Source organism: Lathyrus oleraceus, chromosome 4 (assembly GCF_024323335.1).
Source record: "Lathyrus oleraceus cultivar Zhongwan6 chromosome 4, CAAS_Psat_ZW6_1.0, whole genome shotgun sequence".
Lineage (NCBI taxonomy): Eukaryota > Viridiplantae > Streptophyta > Magnoliopsida > Fabales > Fabaceae > Lathyrus > Lathyrus oleraceus.
In genome coordinates this window covers 209,826,583-209,849,012 of record NC_066582.1, presented here as the reverse complement: position 1 = coordinate 209,849,012, position 22,430 = coordinate 209,826,583, and positions in this window count along the sequence as shown.

Genomic DNA, 22,430 nt, shown 5'->3' with positions numbered 1-22,430 from the left:
TAACATTGAAATTCATTGATACAGATCATCAATGGGCCGATATCTTTACTAAACCCTTAGCTGAAGATAGATTCCTCTTTATTTTAGAAAATCTGAACATTCAAAACTGCCCTGAATAATATGTGCCTCTGAAGTTGTAAAATGAAACTCTGATGTAAACACAATGGATTCTGCCTCTGACTCTGATACTTCTACCAAGTTAGAAGTTATCTGAGTTAGAATTCTCCAAGAACCAATCCTTTGGTATTCCTGAAGATCAGATAAAGCAAACACGTGGAGTGCCTTGCGTCTGACCTTGGAACTTCTAGACAGCTGTCTAGCAGTAATCAAGGAACAGTCCCTTGAAATCTCCTCGAGCAGTGTACTAGCTGTTGGGATTAGACATCATTTATGAGCTGTAATCATTTTTCCCTCCAAACGTGCTAACTTGGTTTTCGTGCTAAACTCTGTTTTGTGTGTTGTTTTGCATGCGCCCTAATTTGGGTATTTAAACACATTCATTTCACACATTGCACACTTTTCACTCTCACGCACCCTTAAAACCTCAAGTTCTCTCAGGCATCTCTGCAAGCAGTTTTCATCTTCATCTCAGTTCTTCAACAACTTCATGGATGCTCAACAACAAGCTGTGTACAACTTCTCTCAACAAATGGGTTCAAGCGAACAAGTTCAAAGCTCAAGCAACCCAACAGTTACAGGCGTCGCCACAACACCAATCTACAAGGAACCTCACATTCTCGATCGTGAGCCTCATATTCATCTTGCAATGCCATTTGATAAACTGGAAGTCTTATGTGAATCCTTGGTGGGTTTTGACAATATGAAAAGGAATGGCATAGACCTCACTGAAGAACTCAACAAACAAGGTTGGGGAAACTACTTCTAACGTCTCTATGGTCCAGTTTACCCAAATATTGTGAAGGAATTCTGGAGATTCGCAGACGCTGATGATCACTTCATTGTCTCTTATGTTCTAGGAGTCAAGATTGTGATAACTGAGAAGGCTATTGATGCTCTTCTGGGTATGGAAAAGGATGGAGGCAGAAGAATCTACAACATCAATCCCAGGGCAAAATACTTGTCTCAAGAGATTAACCCAACAATCTTCAAGCAGAACGTAGAAGGCAATCCCTCCAAGAACAAGGAGCTACTTCAGAACCTCCGGGTTTGGCTGAAGATCATTCTGGGTACCATCCATCATCGCCAAACGTCAAACTCCTCAGACTACATCAACACAGATCAGAAATGCATTATGTACTGCATCCACAAGGGTCTGAAGCTCTGCATTCCAACACTTCTCTTCAAGTACCTCAGAGACTCTGTGTGGGATACCAGAAATCACATGAAGCCCAGAACCTACATCCCTCTGGGAAGGCTAATCTCTGACTTTCTGATTGAAAGTCGCCTGGTGGACCATCTGTTAAAGTTCAGACTCATGGAGGATGTGGCGATCGACGTTGGAAAACCCCTCAACGCCAAGAATCTGAAGAGCATGGGGATTCTGGATCAGGTCAAAGTTAAACCTACTCTGGACACTTCATGGGATGCCTTAAAAGATCAGAGGGAAATCCCCCATGGTCTATATCTGTTCTCAAGGGAAGACCCCCGAGATGTAATCCTCTATTATCTACAAGGTGTGAAGGACGAAGGAATGGACATCTCAGACTTCCATTTAAGCGATCTACCAGATAAGCCTCCGAACTTCATGAAGCATAAAAGAGGTCCCTCTGAGAAGACAACGTAAGCGAAGAAAGTAAGACTAGGAGAATCCTCCGGATCAAGACCTCCAGCACCTCTGCATGAGCCTTCTGGTAAGTCTGTCTCTCCTGCTCCCTCTGCACAAACACAGTCAATTGCTTCTTCTATCCCTCAACCAACACCCATATACACTCAATCTGAAACCCCTCCTTCAATAACCGGAACATCTCATCAACCATTCCAAAAATTCAACCTTGCCACCACCATCTTACCCCTATCTGAAGCTGAAAGGCTGAATGAAACCACCTCTTCATCTTCTTCCTCAGAATCACCCCCCTACTTCACCATCTCATCTGACACAAAACCCTCTGACCCCTCTTCTCCCACTCTAGCCCAACTTCAGACTCAGAACCTTGCCTCACAACAACCACAATAGAACCCACCTGAACCTAAAGTCACCTCACCACCTGCAGAACAACCAAACCCAACACCATCTGACTTGCAACCCTCTGAACCAAACACTTCTGACACACCCCCACCAAACACTTCCGCTGAACCACAAACTCTCAACCTAAGCCCTCCCACTTCTTCACCGCCACCATCTGAACCACACAACACCCTGCCTATACTAGAGGAAGCAATAATGTTGTTTGCAGGAGCCTTAGTTGACAAGGTCAAGTCTCTGACCATCAACTCTGGCATCAATGATGATCCTTCTGATGTTAGGACACACTAGAACAGAGTTATTGGCTGGATGACCTCTGAGGCCTTTAAGCTGAAGAACCTCTCTGAGCAAGTCAGAAACGACTTCATCAGAGACGCTGAGGCAAGACTACAGGAACGCTTAGCCAGAGAAGCTGAGGAGCAAGCCAAAAAGGAAGCAGAAGAAAAAGCTAGGTAATAAGAAATTCAAAGGCTTAAGGAAGCTGAAGCCAAAGCTCTAGCTGACGCTGCAGCTGCTGAAGCTGAAGCAAAAGCTGCTGCTGAAGCTGAAGCAAAAGCTGCTGCTGAAGCTGAAGCTAAAGTCGCTGCTGAAGCTGAAGCTCGCCGTGCTGAAGAACCGAATGCTCTGACTCAGGGGGAGTCTTCCACCTTTGTCCCTCTGGTTCTCAAGACTCTTGAAGAGCTTCAGAAAAAGCAGAAGGAAGTCCGAGCTAGATTGGATCAATAGGACACAGTCAACGTCAACATCCAGAACCTGCTGACCCAACTCCTTCAGAGGATGCCTCCACCACCCAACCCTTAGGCACCTAGGACTTTTTTTGCTTGTTGCTATCTGTTTCTGCTTGTTTTGGCTTTCTACTATTTATGCTTAATATCTGAATATATATTTTTTCCTTTATTTTTTGCTAAGTATTTTTGATTCTGACAAAAAGGCGGAGAAATAAAAACAGCTCTGATGAAAACATATCTAAATCCTTCAGTACTCTGCAAACATTTTATTCAATAAAAATCTATCTAACCCTCTTTGACTCAGATATTTGCAGAAGAGTATATAGAAGCATCATTGCATGGAAGCTCTGGTAAGAACTTCTGAACTCCCATGCTTATCTCAGGGGGAGCTCACTTCTATCTGATCTGATAAATTCTTATATCTGAATGTTTCATCTATTAATTAAGATTGTTTTGTCATCATCAAAAAGGGGGAGATTGTAAGAACAAAATTAGTTCTACAATAGATTCCAGGATTTTGATGATAACAAAGGATGAAACCAAAAATGGCACCCTAACGAAATTTCTCTAAGTGTGCAAGACTCTGAACAAGAACAAAGGAATCTGATCGCTTTATCAGATACAGACTCTAATCATATACAAGTACTAGAAGATCAGAAGCATCTGAAAAAGAAGTGCGCCCTAGAAGTTCTGACTCTGAGCAAAACCAAGACAGCAGAATACCAAAAGCTCTAACCTCCACAGAAATCAACTCTGTTGATTTAAAAGACCAAGACTCTTAGAAGCTCTGATGTAACTTCAACATAATCTCCGATTGACAGAGATAACGAAGATTCTGACAAAGGTTCTCCAAATCCAGAAAGAGTAACGGAAACAACAACTTCAAATGGAAAGAAAGTAAATTTGGAAAGAAGTTATTCAGGGAGACAAATTGGTTATGGCAAGAAACACAGAAGTAATGGCATTAAACTCTCATCAAAGACAAATATTCTGCCATCACTACAACGGTCCTTTCACCACTATATAAAGGACAGCATACTTCAGTGAGAGATACACCTGAACGCACAAAATTTTTTCTACCTTCTCTCTTAGTTTTTCACGAGCTGTTGCTCATACGTGAAAACACTTGCTTGCTCTATTTGCTGTAATATTCGCTTGATCTTATAAGCACTTTAGATTACAATTCCTTCTGTTAAATTAATTTTGTTCCTCCAGTGACTCTGCGTAGTCTGTATACTTGGGAGGACTAAGAGATCTTTCTCTTAGACGTTTGGTTGTAATAATCTTTCAAGATTAGTGGATTAAGTCCTTTTTGAAGGCAAAATCACCTTGGCCGGGTGGACAGGAGTAGCTTTGTGTTATAAGCGAACCAGTATAAAATTTTGTGTGTTCTTATTTTGCAAAAGCGCTTATTTTTTAAAACAATTCAAACCCCCTTTCTTGTTTTTCTCACCTTCACTTTAGACCTAGAGGCATCACTCTATAACAGAATGTTCCCAAAGGCGTAATGAATATGGTCTTCTCCATATCTTCGGGTGACATCTTGATCTGATTATATCCAAAAAATCCATCCATAAACGGAAAGACTTTGAATTTAGCAGTATTATCTACCAACATATCAATGTGTGGCAGAGGGAAATCATCTTTCAGACTGGCTTTATTCAAATCTCGATAATCAACACACATGCGAACTTTTCTATCTTTCTTCGGTACAGGCACAATATTGGCCACCCATTACGAATATTCAGCGGTCACAAGGAAACCGGTGTCGATCTGCTTTTTCACTTCTTCTTTGATCTTCACAGCCATGTCAGGTTGCGTTCTCCTTAACTTCTGCTTGATTGGCGGGCATTCTGGCTTCAACGACAATCTATGCTCCACAATCTCAGAATCCAAACCAGACATGTCTTGATAGGACCAAGCAAACACATCTGAATACTCTCGAAGAAGATCAATCAACCCCTTATTAACATTTGCATACAGTCAAGACCCAATCTTGACTTCCTTCACATCTTCCTCGGAACCCAAGTTGACTAGCTTAATCTGCTCTTTGAACGACTGAATGGTCTTTTTATCTTGCTCAAGAAGACGAGATAATTCATCACTCACTTCCTCATCACTTTCCTCCTCGGCCTCGAACACAGGGAATTCAAAATTTGGAGAAGGAGAAGGATCATTGTATTAAATGAGGTTAGGAACCAACCTGCATAATAATTTGATATTTTGATTTTAGAGAAGTGGATTTGTGACCAAATATTATGCAGATGGACAATTATATTGTTTATTTATGTTTTTTGTGATTACCATTTTCAGAATAAAGCAAAAAGTAAAAATAAGACATCATAAATGTGGATGAATAGAATTATTTTTATTAATGATCAATTTGAAAATGCCCAACAATGTTCACTTCTCCCTTAGGCATAAGAGAAGGATTTTAAAAACATATAAAAGCAATTACTTAGATCGATGCAAAATAAACGGTATATCAACAGCAGTCCAATTGTTGCAAGCCTTTCCATGCGTCACAAAATTGGTGCAGTCTTCCTCTTAGTCATCCTCTAGCACAACAACTAAGTGTTGTTCATTGCCATGAATCAACCCTCCGCTACAGAAGCTAAGTTGCATATCTTCAGACCTTGCATTTGATGAACCTCTCTGGAACCCCAAACCTGTTCTTCCTTTATTGTCGAGGACCTCTACCACGTGCCCCCACTGATTAACATCGCCTTCTTCCACAATCTTCTTTGCATCTTTCAATGAGGACATAGGTGCCCCAACTCTCTTTTTAGCAGAAATAGATAAGGCATGGAATGGAGTTCCAACCTCATCCTCAACTTCAACATAAGAGAAATATGACAAGTGGCTAACCAACAACGCTTTCTCCCCACCAACGATCACAAGCTTTCCATTCTTCACAAACTTGAGCTTCTGGTGCAATGTGGAGGTAACAACTCCTTCCTCATGAATCCATGACCTTCCAAACAATAAACTATAGGTCGGGTGGATATCCATTACTTGAAAAGTAATTTGAAAATCACTCGGACCTATCTTAATCGGAAGGTCCACTTCACCAATAACCATTTTGCACGAACCGACAAAAGCTTTGACGATTACACCGCTATACCTCATAGGCGCTCCTTGGTATGATAGCTTTGACAGAGTTGACTTTGGTAGCATATTCAGTGATGACCCAGTGTCAACAAGCACATTTGACAAAGCATCCTCTTTGCAATCCATAGAAATGTGCAAAGCCAGATTATGATTTCTTCCCTCCTCAGGGAGTTCTTCATCACAGAAGCTAAGATTATTGCAAGAAGTGATGTTAGCCACGATATGATCAAATTGATCCACTGTAACGTCATGTTCCACAAAATCTTGTTCAAGAAATTTTTGCAGTGCTTCTCAGTGCGCTTCAGAATTTATGAGCAGAGACAACACTGAGATATTTGAAGGGGTTTGGAGCAGTTTCTCCACCATATTAAACTCACTCCTTTTGATTAACCGAAGTACCTCATCATCATCGTTAGCCTTCAAATTGCTGGATTCACCAGACTTACCCTTTAAAGCACCAACTGGATCTACAACAGGCACTTCCACTTTCTTTCCAACAATTGATTCTTCCTTATCCTTTGGGAACACTGGCCCAAACACTCGACCACTATGGGTCACCTTGGTAACATCAGTAATGCTCACCATAGAGTTAGTCATAGGCAACAATACCTCTTGACCACCTTCTATTATTGTAGCATTATACTGATTACGGCACATCTTTACCAGATGAATACGGGACTGGGCCCGCTAACCGTATAACCAACGGCGATACTGATCTATTGTTGACATTGTTACTGTTGTTGTTGTCGTACTAATTACCAACCTATCTGGTTGCTTGAAAATGGGCACTATGACATTCACATCTTCATATACATGACGGGATTGAACAATCTGAATCATGCCTTCATCCATCAGTCGCTGGATGTCCCTTTTCACAACTTCGCAACCCCTCGGGTTAATACTACAGATAACACAACCGTCATGTTCATGTTCACAATCACTCACCAAACAAATGTCCTTATGCATCTGCACCAAGGACCTCCGGATAAAGCGTACATCAAAAACCTTAAACTCGCCAAGACAACCATCCACCATATTCATAGAAGAGTTTCCATGAGTGGGTAATGGATTTGCTTTCACATTCAGTGCACGGTCCTCGAAGGACACCATTCCATTCTTCATCAGCTTCTGAACCTCATACTTAAGAAAATAACAATTCTCGATATCATGTCCGGGTGCTCCTTGATGAAAAGCACAACAGAGCTCAGGCTTGTACCACCATGGAAGTGGTTCCGGAATTTGCGACGGGTTTCTCGGTTGGATTAGGTTCTTGAGAGCCAAAGACGGGTATAATTCTGCATAAGACATAGGAATCGGGTCAAAAGAGACCTTCTTCCTCTCAAAGTTTTATTGATGATGATTGTTGTTGGTATTGTTGTTGTTGTAGGTGTTTGTTCGTTGTTGCGGTTATTGTTATTGACGTTGTTGTTGTTGTTGAACTGGTGTTGGTTGTTGATTAGAAAATACAGGGATAACTGAAGATACTTGATGATGATGTTGACGAGATGGTGGATTCCTTATGATCTGAGGCCTTCTCTGCCTCCCACTAGAAATTGCATTCGCTTCATTGTCCTTTTTCTTCCCAAAATTGCTACCATACCTCTTACTCAACGATGCTTCATCTTTCGACAAACGTCCCTCTTGGACTCCTTCCTCAAGCCTCATCCCCATGTTTACCATTTTGGTAAAGTCACTGAGGGCACTAGCAATCATACGTTCATAATAAAATGAACTCAGAGTTTTCAGAAAGATCTTTGTCATCTCTTTTTCCTCCAAAGGAGGAGTGATCTGGGCAACCAATTCCCTCTATCTCTGCGCATACTCTTTAAACGTCTATTTATCTCTCTGAGACATAGACGTCAGCTGGTCTCTATCAGGCACCATATCCACATTGTACTTATATTGCTTGACAAAATCCTCTCCCAGGTCATTGAAAGTACGAACGCTTGCACTGTCTAATCCATATACCATATGAGCGCAACACCGATCAGACTGTCTTGGAAGTAGTGAATTAAAAGTTGATCATTATCAGTCTGGGTAGACATCTTGCGAGCATACATCACTAGGTGACTGAGTGGACAAGTGTTCCCTTTATACTTTTCAATGTTAGGCACTTTGAACTTCACCGGGATCTTGACGTTGGACACTAAACACAACTCAACAACATTCTTTCCAAACAAGTCCTTACCTCTAGCATCTTCAATTCCTTGCGCAACTCAAGAAACTGATCCTTCATTTCATCCATTTTCTCGTAGACATCCGGACCCTCAGATGGCTCGGAGTGATAAATGGTATCCTCTACACGAGGTAAGGTGTGCACAACGGGAGGTGGCAAGACATGATCGGGCTATATGCCAGCATGGAAGCAAATGTAGGCGTAAAGCCTTCAGGCATAAAGTTGGACGACATTCCCCACGGGAATCCGGCAGGCATAGTGGGTGTAAAATGAGCGGTAGCAGCAGGCATGGTAGAGGTAGCCACCTCTGAAATAACTGTCCTCTGAGGATGAGGAGTTTCAGGCGTTGGAGAAGCTTGGCTCTAAGCAGCAAGAACTGACTCCATTATGGCAGTCAGGCGGGTGATCTCGCCCTTCAGCTCTCTGTTCTCTTGCTCTAGATGCTCCATAATTTTGAGATGATTGGCGCGGGTGTTGTATCAATGAGTCAGCTTGGCTAAAGCATAGAAGAAACACCAATGAGACATATGGCAAAAGAGAAACCTGCTTATGCAAATGATGCATGAAATGCAATGCTTGTTTATTTATTTTTGTTTTCCAAGGAACTTACTATACCATTTGCAAATATATATTTAACAACAATTGCAATAATTTTTATATGACCAAAAATCTCTTTTCATTTATATAATTAAAAGGATTACACTGAGTACAATTTCAGAAACCAAATGAAAAATACAAGAGAAAAGGAGACTAGTCATCCTAACGATCCATAACAACAATGTCAGAAGACCTAGCTGAAGGCGCGTACTTCCTTTGGATGCGACGGATCTCGGTCTCAAAAGAAGCCTTCATCTGAGTCTTCTCGAGGACAAGCTGATCAACAATCTTCTTCCAAGCAACATAAGGCTGAGGCACGCTAGAAGATGAAACTTATGGCTCTCTCTGCCTCTTTGTTACTCGGTCTTCAAGTAGCTCAATGAGTGCATCTTTGTCCTTAGACTCTAACTGCAACTCTTCATGCTTCTTGCTCAAAGTACGAAAACACTCTTCCCACATATCTTTCTCTTGCTTCATCTTGGCGAGCGTGTCTTCCAACTCCTCTACATCTTGGTTAGGGAGAGTTAATGGATCAACGACAACCATATACATAGGTCTTTCACAAGGATAAGGCATCTTCAACTCCAAAGCTCTATTCTTCACCCAAAGAGTGTAAGCTTCAAAAGCTACACAATTATGCGGACCAAGCTCAGATCTTCCCTTCCTATGCACATTATGCCAAGCATGCACAATCTTCTGCTTCAAATGTTAGGGATCTTTACCCTCTTGATAGAAAAGACCTTCTAACAAGGTGTTATTAGGTTTGTCTCTCAAGGGGAACCCAAGTTGACGACGAGCCAAAGCAGGGTTGTAGTTAATTCCTCCTTGTGTACTAATGAGAGGAACATTGGAGAATTCACCACAACTATCAATAATCTCCAAGATACCCAATGAAGAATCATACCAAACTATATCATCATTAGTGAGAGACATAAGTCTCTGAGACCACCTTAGACATTGTTTGTTCTCCATAAAAGCAGGTGTTTGAGGCAAGTTCAAAATAAACCACTTGTACAGAAGAGGAATGCAACAGATAATAGTTCCACCACTCTTAGAATTTCTTATATGCAAAGAGAAATGCATATCACCCAACAAAGTAGGCACATGATTCCCAATCAAGAAAAGTCTAATGGTGCTAACATCAACAAAACCGTCAATGTTAGGGAAGGGAACAAAGCTAATCCATAAATGAGCAACACAAAGATAGCTTCAAAAGCATCCACACTACCGGCTTGAGAAAAGGCCGTAGATTCCTTGACGAGGAAATCAGATGGAAACCCAAACAATCCTCCTTTCTTCACCCAATGAGCCTCTATCTCATACTTCTTCAAGTGAAGAGCTTCGACAATAAGATTAGATCGGGGAATCTCCTTCAATCCACTAAAAGGCACTCTACTAGAAACAGGTATCCCCAAAAGATTCGAATACTCCTCCAAGGTAGGCACAAGTTGAAAATCAGGGAAAGTGAAACAACGGTAAAGAGGATCATAGAACTGCACTAGCACACTCAAAAAGTCCTTCAACCACATCAACAGACAAGATGGACAGAAGCTTCCCATGATGTTGTTTGAAGTATAAGGGATCTAATACAAAAAATGCTAGCTTCCTTAACTCTTTCAAGTCGGGACATCTGAAACTGTACTTCTTAGTGTTCCTTCGTCCATAATCCATGGTCTGAAAATATTTGCAAATAATACCTCAGTTCCTTGAAATTTTTGTGTGATGAATGTTATGATGCGCATGAATGCATGAATGCAACAATCACAAATAAGGGATCACACACAAGGAAAACAAAGGTCAACGGATGAATCAAGTCATTGTTAAGATCAATCATCCATTTTGGTGGATCATGGTTTACACCTTATTGTAAGACCCTAATTTTGATCCTAAGATCCCTCATGGCATCATATCATTTGCTCATTGCATTGCCTCAAGGATCATAGCATGTGTGGCTCCTTAACCCTAGGGTTGGGACTTTTGTGAGTTGGTTTGAGACCACCAAGCATGCTTTCTTTTCTTATATTGTTTGCTAACCAAAATCAAAAAAATATGTCACTAACCTCTTTTGTTTTGAAACTCAAGTGATCATGTGATCCCATGCTCCTAGGAGGCTCCTATGCTCAATGAAGTGGCTAGATGAAGATGAGAGCAAGCATGAAAATGGTCCACAAAGTTCCTAATCATCATATATGTATCCAAAGCATCTAAATTTTCAAATTTTATCAAGATAAACCAAAGGGCTTGAGGATTGTTTCCCAAGGAAACCCTAATTCAACTGTGCATTGACTGTGCCTTGCTCATGAAGCAACCTCAACCTATGATAAAATTCAATCAACGGAAGTTATTTAATTCATTATTTTATGCATAAATGAGCCTATTTGAGGCCCCTCAATCATTCATCCATCAAGATTTGAAGTTTGGACTTGAGAAGTTGACCAGTCAAGTCATCTGACTAAATTGAAATCCACTAAGACCTAACTTTTGATGTGTTAGTCAAATGATGATGACCCCAAGAGAAATATTGTTCTTAAGAACCATATGAACAAGTTTCAGGTTCATAAAAAATTAATTTGAAACTTGGAAGGTCATCATTCATTTCAAAACATTATAGGTCATTTTGATTGAAACCCTAATTTTGGGTCAACTTCCCAAGGACCTAACTCCTTAATGTTTTATGATTTTGAGGTGATACCAAGTGCATTGGAAATTTTAATATGTCTAATTCAAATGTTAGGTTGGACAAAATTTCATAATCCTAAAAGAAACACATGTGATAATACAAAATATTATATGTCACTTTGGACCAAAGCCATTGAATCTTTAAAAAGTCCAACTTCAAGTGCCCATAACTTTCTCATTAAAAATACAAATGATGCAAAATTTAAGTCCAAATTGATTGTCTTGGAAATATATACAAATTTCATGTTGGAGGTTTTTCCATTTGAGGCTTGCATCATTAAAACAGAAGGGCTTGAAGTTGGTCATTTTTGGCAAATTTTTCAAATACATGTTTTGTACATCAAACTTCATGGCCAGTTTTCACAATTTTCCAAACTCCAAATGGATTTTTGTCCAACATAGATTTTGTTCCTTATGTCAAGACATTTCCAACCATTACTCACATGCCTATGTTTGGATTTTCCAAGTAGGACTTTCGAAGAGAGGAATATTTGTGACCATTTATGCATTTCACATGAAACCTTCATGCACAAGAAAATGCCATTCAATCTGCACGTCCAAACTTGCTTCAAATCAATTCAGCTTGCATTTCCAATTGGTTTTGGGCCTCACATGCGCCTGTACAAGCCCATGCATGGAGGACCCAATGATCATGCACACGAGTTCCATTCACTCTCCTTGCAACTTCAGCTATAAATAGATGCATTGCTTCATTGAATGATCAACCTGAAGGCGCCTGAAACTCTGCTGGAATTGAATCCTAACCTCACACCAAAGGAATTTTTAATTTTCACTTCTCTTTTCAAGCTTGAATTTCAACTTCCTTGGTTGATCTTCAGCTTCCAATTCCTAGGCCTTGCATCATTATCACCTCAAGATCAAGCTGCAATTAAGAATTGGAGTGGATCGTGTTCATCAAAGCTGCACTTGAAAGGTTTTCATCTGAATTGTTTTGCTTCGAATCACCCCATATATTGTGCTTTGCTTGAGTTTGCTTGGTTTTCTAAAGTCCTCGTGTGAGAGGCAAGCCAATGGTGGCTTTAATTTTGTGAATTGATGAACTTCAGATTGAAAACCTAGATTTTCCACCTCAGATTTCTCCTTCCATAGGAATCTTGAGTGAAATCTAAGGTTACAGGGGTGATGTACATCACCCCAGCTTTAATTTGGTATAAGGATCATGTGTTTTGGTTGAGGTTGCAAAACCTGTAACTGGTAGCCGGTTTTTGCTTGCTCGCCGGAGAAGACGGTGGTTTCCACCACCGTCCCCACGCGGAACTCGCCTGGCCTTTGGATCCAACTCTCCAGATCTAATCTGAGCCTTTGTTATGTTTGACTATTTTTAATCCAGCGTGTTTTGCATTTGACTGGGGAACACAATGAGCGCGTGTATCTAAGCCACATGATGGTCCACGTCAATTAATGAGGCTGGATCATGCGCTCCAGATTTTTTCTCTTTTATTAATTTCTGTTTTATTTTCTTTAAATCCATTTATTTTCAAAAATTCATAACTCTTTTATTTGGAATCACAAAAACATGAGACCAATTGCAAAGTTTTTCTTTTAAAATCTAGTTTCATAATCTGATTTTTAATCATTTTTGTGATTCCATTTAATATTATTTGTGAACTATTTGTTTTTAATAGTTTTTAATTCATTTAAAATACTTTTTGATATTCAAAAATGCCAAAAATATTTTCTTAACGCATTTGGATCATGATAAGTCTATGAAAATATTCTCATCCATTTCTTAATTGATTTGAGATTTATTTGAGATTTTAATTCATTTGTGTTATATTTTTTATGCTTTTAATTGAATTTAAAATAGTTTTTGTTTTCAAAAAATGTTGAGAAAATTTGTCAAACCTAGTTTGCCCATGTTAGACTTATGATAATCCAATTGGACTTATCCAAGTTGATTTGAATTGGATTTGAAGTTTGACCTTACTTTGTTCATTTTATTTTATGTATTATTTTAATTCCAAAAAAATACCAAAAATATGTTTGACCTTTCTTGACTTCTAATCTTCATTTCACTTCTGTTTACCATTGATTGATGTTAATCCCATTCACATTTGATCATTGTATTTTGATTATGTCTTTTGAATTTCATTTTTTGTACATTTCATCTTCATCTCTTTTCTTCTTCTTTTTTCTTTTGACCAATGAGTTAATGATTTGTGGTTAGCCTTGACATATGAGAGGCTTAACCCTCTTTGATTCAAATCAAATTCAATTTGATCAAAGATCAAGTGAATTGCTTTGTGTCCAAGATAGGTTGCTTCTTGGTCAAGCAAAGAACCTGAAATCCATACAAGGTCATTCTTCTTTTCTTTTGGCATGGCAAGTTGTAGGAGCTTGGCTTACTAGTCATGATCTCTAACTTGTGTTTATTTGCCTATAGTTTTATTGGCCGGCCTCAGATAGGTGTGACTACTACATTAGTCCACTTACGATTGCTTAACATAGCGCTAAATTGCATTATGGCACACTAACACTAACTACTAATTACTAACTTTTAATTCAAGCATTTAATTCTTGCAATTTACTTTAATGCAATTTAATTTCTTGCTCATTTATTCATATTGTCTTTTCCCTTTGCTCATTTGAGCTCATGTTTATGTTTATGCCATTTGCCTTTTGCTCACTTGAGCACATTATTGTGTAAATATACTATTGCCTTGTGCTTGTTTTGTCTTTGTTTGTGTGAACCCATTGCAAAAAAGGAGAAAGGACTTAGAATTAGGACCTCACCCACGCTTAATGGAGTTCAAGAGCAACTAGGCCTCATGCCTTTAGAAGGTTAAAATTGTTGAAGAGCAACTAGGCCTCATGCCTTTAGAATGCTTAATCTTGAAGTTGACTTGAAAGGACCTCTAATCTAAACTCTCTTTATCCATTCCTCTTATTGCATTGTGAACTTTTTGATTGTTTGTTCTTGTGTGATAGGGATTCCAAACTTGAGCTAGTTAGAAGGACCATTGTCATGAGCATCCAAGTTAAGAGAGACAAGTCTAATTGGAAGATCCTAGGAGCTTAATTGAATATTTGTTTGATTGCTTGAGTTAATTTCTAAGTCCAAAGGAAAGGAGCATCTTGGATCATCTTTATGATCTCAAGAAAGGAACTCCAAGGGTTTTATTCTCTTCTCTCACCTTTGCATGTTTAGGACTAGCCCTTCTCTTCTTCTCTCCACTCTAACCTAATCCAAACTCATTTTGTGCAAACATTGACATTGTTTTTTTAAAATTAGAAACCTAGGCCTTATGCCTTTGATTTTTCAAACTCTTTTTCATTAATACTTATTTTGAATTGGATCTTAAGTCAACTTTGAATTCCTTTTGTGAATACTTCTAATTGGTAAATACAACTCACTTCAAATGATTTTTGTGGTTCCAATGGCCACCTTTGTTAATAATTTGTATATTCTTTTCTCATCTCCCCAATCATGTTTGCACAAATATTTTCACAAATACCAACCTACCATACAACTTTGCAAAAAGGGCTCCCTTAGAGTACTAAGGATGTTTTGGGTGCTTGAAACCTTCCCATTACATAACCAACCCCCTTACCCAGATCTCTGACATTTTTATTAGTTTTTGATTTGATAAAACTTTTCGGTTTTTGTTCGCTTTCTAACCTTTCCTTTGGATAAATAGAAGTGTGGTGGCGAATCGAATTGTATGATTTAATTTTGATTTAGTCGATAAATCTAAAGGTACGAATACCCCGCTATAGAAAAGTGGCGACTCTGTTGGGGATGCTTTCATTTGTTTCCTAGTGGGTTTAGCCTACTTTTTTCCTTTGTTATATTGTATGTTTATATTTATTTGGGATGACTGTATTGTTTGTAATGTATGAATTGCTTGATATATTGCTTGTGTGCTTGGTGGTCTCTTGTGAGATGAGTTCTATACCCGAACTCGAGTGCACTTATGATAGGAGAATGGTATAGTCTTGTTGACTTGTGTGGAGTTATTCCTCAGCAAGTTGACTTGCAAGCCCATTCACTTGGTGGAGGTTTTGTTGGGATCAATAATGTCACACGAGTAGTCGTGGTTAGACATTACTATTTCCAATATAAACCTTAGAAGCCAAGGACCTTAGATTACCTAGCCCATCTTGGCCTATTTTAGGACGTAGTGCGAAGATCGTTCAATTGTAAGATTTGATACGATTGTTACGCAATACTACACTCATAAGAGTCTCTCTTAAGAATATTTTTGGAATACGAGTAGTCGTTTATCCGATAATATCTGAAAGATGAGATGATGACTATGGGAACCTCTTTTAGAACATGATTGTCAGGTTTAACCATAGAACACTCCCCTTGGGTGGTTCTTAACCAAGACTCCATGCCCGTGACTTGCAACAAACCTTTGATTCGCGGTTGATCCGTTCTCGTATATCCTTAATATCAATGGAACTTGGGTGTTGATAAGGTGTAAACCATAATCCACCAAAATGGATGATTGATATTAAGAATGACTTGATCCATCCCGTGACCTTTGTGTGGCGTGACTTGCTTGATCCTTGAGTGTGATTGTTGCATCCATGCATTCATATCATCAACAATGAGAACATTTTCAAGGAACTTAAGGGGTCTATTTGCAAATTTTCAGACATGGATAAGCAAAGAAGGAATACGAAGAAGTACAGTTTTAGACAACCCGATTTGAAAGAGTTAAGGAGTTTGACATCCTATGTATTAGATCCCTTGGAGTTCAAAGCTCTCCATGGGAAGCTCCTATCTATTCTTGCTACTCAGGTGGATGAAGGTCTGATGAGTGTGTTGGTGCAGTTCTATGATCCCTTGTACCGTTGCTTCACTTTCCCGGATTTCCAACTTTTGCCTACACTTGAGGAGTATGCCTATCTTGTGGGTATACCTATCTTAGATCAGTTGCCGTTTAGTGGCTTGGAGAGGGTTCCTTCTTCCCAAGAGATTGTTTATCTGTTGCATATAGATGTATTTGATCTTGGTGCTCATATGACTACCAAAGGTGGAATTCAAGGTCTCCCATATGATTTTCTCATCGCCCAAGCTACTTTTTTTGGGAAGGCCATGAGTGAGGACGCCTTTGAGGCCATATTTGTACTTCTCATCTATGGGCTAGTGTTATTCCCCAACATCGATAATTTTATGGATATGAATGCTATTAGGATTTTCTCGGCTCTTAATCTCGTTCCTACTCTGTTGGGTGACTTTTATTTCTCTTTGCATATGAGGAATGCAAAGGGTGGTGGTACCATTATGTGCTATTTGCCTCTGTTGTACAAGTGGTTTATTTCACACTTGCCGCAGACGCTCGCCTTCAAGGAGAACAAAGGATGTCTACGGTGGTCCATGAGACTTATGTCTCTCACTAATGACGATATCTTTTAGTATAACCATGTGTATGATGGTGTCCAGATTATTGATTCTTGTGGTGAATTCTCCAATGTACCTCTTCTTGGTACATGTGGTGGGATTAACTACGACCCTATTCTAGCTCCCCATCAGCTTGGGTTCCCCTTACAGGATAAACCTAACAACATTCTATTGGAAGGTGTGTTCTTTCAAGAGGGTAAAGATCCCCAAAACTTGAAGGGCAGGATGGTCCGCGCTTGGCGCAAGATTCATAAGAAGGGAAGGAAAGAGCTTGGTCCGAAGAATTGTATTGCTTTGGAACCCTACACCTCGTGAGTGAGGAAGAGAGCTTCTGAGTACCGCATGCCTTATGACTATTTGAGACCTACACTTATAGTTATGACTGGTCCTTCAACCCTCCCTAACCAAGGAGTAGAGGAGTTGAGAGATGAAGACCGTTCGCGGGCTTGGATCCGTGAGCGAGAGGAGCTACTTCAACAACTCAGAGATAAAGATGCGGTGATAGAGTTTCTGGAGCATCAGATTATTGACGAGCCTGATGATATGGTTACTTCTCTTCTTCCTCAGTTTTCCAGGTTTTGGAAGAGGAAGTATGATCAACTCGCCAAGGAGAAGGAAGATATGGAGGCATCCTATAAGAGAGAAAGGTGAAGAGGCTTCATGCACCTTATCTTCCGGTCTCGAGAGCTTTGGACGATTATTTCTAGGGTTCCATAGGATGTTCATTTTCCTTCTCTCTTGTATTGTATTTGGTTACTGTTGATTCTGAGTGTTGGCAGCAATTTTGGTAAAACAAAGAGTGTTCACAAGATGTTATGTGTAATGTCTTAACATGAGATATCCTATGTACCTGCTGGAGTTCAAGAACATGTTCATGCAGGATTGTTTCAGAATACCACATACATTGCCATGGCTTCTGATATTGGATGTGTCGCTACCGGGATTTCACGATAACGAAATCGGGACTAAAGAGATGCCAAAGAGAGGCAAAGTCAGAAGAGTCGCCACCGAATTTTATTTAGTTTACCTCTATCGGAGAGGAGAGGGGAAATAGTCGATAAAACCCTCGGAAAAAGAGACACGCACGGGAATCGCTAAAAGAGAATAAGGAATCGGTCTCGCAACCGAGATTTGGGTTCGAAAGTCGGTTACGTAAGGGGAAGGTATTAACACCCCTTACGTCCATGGTACTCCATGGGAACCATTTGGGTTGTTTTACATACATGGGATTTATCTATTATTATTTTATTTTCAAAAGAATGTGTGGAAAGAAAGGGGTGTTTTTGTTATTATAGTGCTCGCCAAGGATTGTGACCCTTGTGCCTACGTATCACTCATTCGGGGATGAGGAATCAGAGCTCCGTAGTTCGGAGTAGAAAATATTTGTGTGTTGGTTGATTTTTACCTTTGAAAAAAGGGTTTTTTGGGATGATGCCCTAAGGCACAAAAAAGAGTTTGATGAGTTATATTGTTTTTACCTTGAATAAGGGTTTTATGAAAGAATGTTTGTGATTATATTGTACTAAAGTCTATGGGCGGGGGTGATTATTTTAGACAACAAGTCAAGCGTCTTGCGTCCAAAATAATCAGAGTAAGGGTAGGAATGCTCCATTCTCACTCATTCTCTACCACTTAAGGCTCATGGCGCACAATAATAATCGTAATTATTAAGTATTTTTGAATTTGGCTAAGAAAATGCCACTTGACGTTGAATCAAGGGTTTATTTTATTTTGATTATGAAATTTGGCTTATGCAACATGAATGCAAAGTAACCAACAAGAAATTAAAAAGTCTCATTGTAAGGTAGCCCAAGAGAAAGCCTTTTGTATGCAAAAGTGACCTAAGCTAAACAAAGGATAATGGTCTTACAAACATGTCCCCCTAAGGTGGTGCCATGATGCCATTCTTACAACATGAATATAAGTTACAAATAAAATCCAACATTTACAAAGTATCACAAAGATAAGGGAAAGGCCTCCAAGCAAGGGTCCTAAAATGAAATCCTCTAAGTCCAAGTTGATTAAGAGTGGAATGAATATTTTTGTCTTATCATTTTATCATGTTTTTGTTGTTTTTAATGTTTGATGATAATAAAATAAATAACAAGTAAATAAACATGCATGATGAATTTGTACAATGATGATGATGATGAGTACTTTAATGTAAATTACAAGGTAATGAAATAAAAGTAAATTACAAGAAAAAATAATAATATCACAATAGTAATGGTTAGTGAATATAAATGATATAAAACAAATATAAGTCAATAACACCAAAATCACAATAACAAAGGTTAATGATGAACAAAATTAATGAAGTATAATTAGTGGTTAGTAACATATACAAAAGTGAACATTTTTTAAGACTATTTTCTTAGGCCAAAAAGACTTAAAATATGACACATTAAGGGATAACTTATCATTGATGCAAAGTATTGAAGATGATTAAAAAATCAACTAACAATAGATTTGTAACAAAGAAAGTTATGCAACCTTAAGTCCATCTATTAGTATTAAAAATAAATAAAAAAGTGATTTGTTATCTTTCTTTTATTTTTATTCCTCTTTTATTTAACAAGATAATGAGGTAGTAAATAAGTTAACCTAATGTAAATGATATAGTTAGATAATAATAAACATAAACATAAAATACTTGAAGTAAAGTGAACAAAAGAAAAAAATAAAATAAAGTGCAATAATATAAATGTTAGAAGTTAGTAGTTAGTGAACATAAACATAAAGTAAATGAAATAAAATGAACAATAAAATAAATTGCAATAATATAAATATTAAGAGTTAGTAATTAGTAGCTAGTAACAATAAGCAAATGGATTAACAAGTTAATGTAAAGACATGGTTTCATCTATGCATCAAATGACCTAAATATGGTTAAAATAGAGGCAATCTATTAATGCCTCAAAGTATCATGACTGATCTATTGATCAACCATAGATAGGTTTGAAACATTGAAGATTTAATCAACTCTAAACAACCATGGTCATGATCTAATAGACCTCATCAACCAAACAAATACAACAATAAGTTCATAATAAAATAAAAAAATAACACACACAAAGCAACCACAAAAAAGGTGAAAAAGATAGTAAGAGTAAAAAAAATCTTTAAAAAAGGTGAGTAAACCAAAGTCAATCATTTTTTTTTGCAAGCTTGAATCTAAACCATCTCAAAAGACCAACCAAGAACAAGCAACCATTTTTAATCAAAAAAAGAAACAAAAAGTTAAAGAGTTTAAGTTAAAATCATTACCCACAAAAATGTGAAAAAAGCTAGGTAGAAATGGTGTTGAGCTTGAATGTGAAGTGAGGGGTTTGAGATGAAAATATTTATGGTGAAAGCTTAGTAAATGGGTTGGGTTATGAGTGTTAGAGAGTGAGAAATTTTGAGGGAAAAAATGTGAAATGAAAAAAAGTTGGTGGTGGTGACTTTTGGGAGGGAAAGGTTTTTTTGGGTTTTGATTTAGGTTTGGAGAAGAGGGGTTGAATGATATTTTTTCATCATTTTTGGGGGCTAGAAAGCATGAAAAATGAAGGGGAATGGTGCATCTATTTATAGGGAAAGTTAGTGGGAATGTGGGGGGAACCAAATACCCTTTGTGCAAAAAAAAGGTTCTTTTTTGGAGTCCGTGCAAGGCAAATCCGGTTCCCCCCCCTTTTTTTTAATCATGCCTTGATCCCGCAATATGTATTTGGTTATGAAAGTTAATATAATTATGATGAGGAGATAATGAAAGCATGCATGTGTAGTAGGGTCATGGTTCAGATGGAAGTTGTATCGGAGTATGGTGAATTTTGGGGTATGACAGCTGCCCCTATTTAATCTTCTCGAACCTGAATGTTTAGATAGCAACGACTTCCACACATCCAAGGTAAGAGAGGATTAAATAAATAAAAATATCCAGAAATTCAACCTGCTGGGAATGAAATGAATGTGATATGAAGTGATGGGTATTTGTGAAGATTGTTCATGTGGTGGAAAATAAATTTGATATGAAATCATATGTTGAGGATAATTTATGGTATCATGTGGGGAGGACATGGGTCAGATGTATGATGGTTATGTCATGATGTGTATGATATGCAATGTATGTTATGGTGTACACAGAATACCGAAGTATGCTCGGGTTGCTGGGGTATGCAAATGCATGGTCTATAGATTTTGCCAAATATGATTGGGCTTTAGTGGAACTTTTCGTTTCGGTGGGAAAAATCATGCATGAAGTGATGCATGCAATGCATGTGGGACTGCAACTGGGTATTTGGATTTTTATAGGGATTTTTGTTTCCAATGAGGGATCATCATCAAAGGGTTGATGGAAAAGGGTGTCATCATCAAAGGGTTGATGGAAAGGTAATTTGTCTTCGTCAAAGGGTTGACGGAAAAGAGTTTGTCATTGTCAAAGGGTTGACGGGAAGGTAATTTGTCTTCGTCAAAGGGATGACGGAAAGGTAACTTGTCTTCGTCAAAGGGTTGACAGAAAAGAGTTTGTCATTGTCAAAGGGTTGACGGGATGGTAATTTGTCTTCGTCAAAGGGTTGACAGAAAGAAACTGTTGTAAAACGTCGTCATCAGAGGGTTGATGAAAAAAAGTTTATTGGGGAAAATTCCTAACAACGGTTGGGAAATTCCGAACTCTGACGAGTTAATTTGAGTAAGTTAAGGAGATACTCATGATGTGATGTTATGTATGCCAATGCATGTTTGGGCTTACATGGGGGATATATGAAATGCATGGTCTGCAAGTTATGCCAAGCATGTTTGGGCTTTGCGGAGGAGTGTGTTTAGGGAATGCCAATGGTGATTAGGCTTAAAAAGGGTGATTGGGTGAATCGTACTGACTTTCCGATACTTGAGAAATTGAAGTTCGACGTCCAAGCAGGCGCTAAATGTAATGTTTTGGAATTCCCATTGGGGGGAGAAATGATCGGCTTAGTCCAAAGAACTATGTGGCACCCTTGAGTTGGAAATGCGTTTTGACTATCTTTAGCAAAATTCTAGAAAGAATATAATTCGATATTGTCTTCCTTATATTTTTTTTTTTTTGAAAAAAAAGGTCTTTTAATCGAAAATTTCCCATGTAATCTTATTTAGAGAAAGGTCATATTTCGCAGACAACGCAGGAAAAGTAAAAATATGGAACATATGTGAGGGAACTTGATTTTTATTGACAAGTGATTCCACAAGTAGGGAATTTTGTACAAAGGAAAGCAATTCCTAAAAGAGGTGATTGCGAAAAGAAAATGATAATTGTAATGGCAATGAAACATCTCGAGTTTCCACCAGATTCTAACTCTGTTATAGTCTTCATGCCTTTGGTCGTCCTTTGATCTTGCTTTTTTGAAGGAGGGTGATAGGATTGGCTTGCTTGGGACCCACATAATTGACCTGCCAAGGAATGAAGAAGGATTCCTTACGGGATGTAGCCTCTTGCTCTTATTAAATCCCTAATTTTTTCCTAGACCGCCCTTTCGGGTTTTTAGTCTACCGGGATACCCATTTTTTCATAAGTTGCCCTTTCGGGTTTTCAACATATCGGGCTATATATTTTATTTTTTTAAGCATAGTATTTTTTGACTGCATCCGCATTCACCGGGGATGGAAGATCTT